We start from the raw sequence: 1,922 nt of genomic DNA, 5'->3' as shown, positions 1-1,922 counted from the left end.
CTAAGTTTGCTGAGAGATGGATAGCCAAGCTGGAAAAGGCAATTGATGATTTGGAAGATAAACTGAAATGTACCGAAGACGGGCACCTCTGTACACGAGGATGCTGGACCAGACTCTGCTTGACCTGAATGAGACGTAGAGCACCCCAGTCCCGCCCTGCCGCTGCTTCTCCCTCTGACCTGACTCCGCCTGAGGCCGGCCTGCCCGAAGTTGACCTTTAAACTGAGGGCTGATCTTTAACTGGAAGGCTGTTTCTCCTTTCGCCGTCCCCCTCCATCCTCCACCCCACCCACCACATCTTTTTCACGAAACTGTCTCTGCCTCTTCCCAGAGATTCCAGGTGGGCTAGAGGCTGAGGACCTTTGGGAACATTTAAGGGAATGTGAGCACAATGCAAAATGTCTTTAAAAGCATGTTGTGATGTACACATTTTGTAACTACTTTTGTCGTTGTGTAGCAACCATTTGTAAACATTCCAAATACTTCCACAGCTCTGATGCAGCAATCTAATCCCTTTTTCACTTTTGGAAGGTGACTTTGCAGCTTAATGCATTATTGCCCACTCTATGGAGGAGGCAAATAGGTATGGGCCTGTCTTACTGAGAACCAGGGCCCAGGGAAAGACATCACTATGGGAAACCTCGTTGCTCTGTACAAAGTACCTGCCAAACCTGAAAGGGGATCCCAAGGAGTAAGCCAAAAACAACAACAACAACAACAACAACAACAAAAGCATGCTGTTCAGGTTTTCAGCTTTAAGGTATCTTTGGACAGTTTTATTTTTTTCATTAGAAGTGACCAAATTAAGATGGTGAGACCTCTGAGACCAAATGTTTGTCCTATCCCCTTCCTAACCAACTCACAGAAAGGATCATGTGCCCCTTACTTTGAGTGGACCACTTAATCGCTCTCCTGCCTCCTTGAAAGAAAATTACGTTTTTGCCACTGATTTAGCCGTATGAAACTCATCTCGTTACCCTTTTCTGGGTCTGAAGCTGCTATCTCTCAAAGTGCCATCTCATTGTGCTTTTGTATCAGTCGGTGCTGGAGAAATCTTCACTAACTTATGTACAAAACTTTGAAAATTTTATATTATTTTGAAACTTTGCTTCTTTGGGTTTGGGGCACCCTGGCCACCCGCATCTGGCTGTGAGAACTCTCTAGTTTGTGGGCTGGCGGTGTGCTGATCTTTTCAAGTTTTTTTCCCCTGCCCAATCCCCACTTTTTGATGAGGTTTCTGTGAGGTCTGTTAGGTGTACATCCTGTAGCTTATTGGCTTAAAATGTACTCTCCTTTGGTGTGGTCTCTTTGGGGCCAACTGGGAGAAAGAGAGAACCAATAAATAGTGCGACTGTTTTGATACTGAATATTGACAAGTGTCTTTTTGAAAAAAAGAACCAGTCCCTCCAAAAAAAAAAAAATGTACTTACATGAAGTGATTTTCAGGATATTGTGTTACTGCTTTGGAAAAGTTTATGTTCACTGAGAAAAGAAAATGCATAAAATTACAAAATGGAAAAATGCCAGCAAATACTCACTGCCAGAGACAATCAGTAAAAATATTTGTTCACACATTATGCATGTACACTCAAAAAAACCCCAGAAATACACAAAGATTTTATTTGATTATATTATGAAGGTCAGAATCTGATTTCACAAAGCCCACATTACATTCTTTTCTTTTTATTGTGTGTCTATCCCAACATTTTATCAGGCTCACGTTATTATAGGAATTAATACAATTCACACAGATTCCTGTTGAATACTCGTTCTCTCCATTTAAAATGGCAGGCCCGGTGGCTCATGCCTGTAATCCTAGCACTCTGGGAGGCCGAGGCGGGCAGATTGTTTGAGCTCGGGAGTTCGAAACCAGCCTGAGCAAGAGCGAGACCCCGTCTCTACTAAAAATAGAAAGAAATTAG

General features: G+C 42.8%; 1 protein-coding gene and 1 pseudogene across 1 annotated transcript in view; one reads left to right on the top strand and one right to left on the bottom strand.

Annotated features, from left to right (window-relative positions):
* LOC105817672 (zinc finger protein 225-like) overlaps positions 1-1,922 on the bottom strand; it is a 29,752-nt gene that overhangs the window by 26,568 nt on the left and 1,262 nt on the right. The gene's annotated exons all lie outside the window — the stretch shown is intronic.
* LOC105817518 overlaps positions 632-1,922 on the top strand; it is an 8,002-nt pseudogene continuing 6,711 nt past the window's right edge.

This window comes from Propithecus coquereli, unplaced genomic scaffold (assembly GCF_000956105.1).
Source record: "Propithecus coquereli isolate 6110/MARCELLA unplaced genomic scaffold, Pcoq_1.0 Scaffold42, whole genome shotgun sequence".
Lineage (NCBI taxonomy): Eukaryota > Metazoa > Chordata > Mammalia > Primates > Indriidae > Propithecus > Propithecus coquereli.
This window is presented reverse-complemented; position numbering and strand designations above follow the sequence as displayed.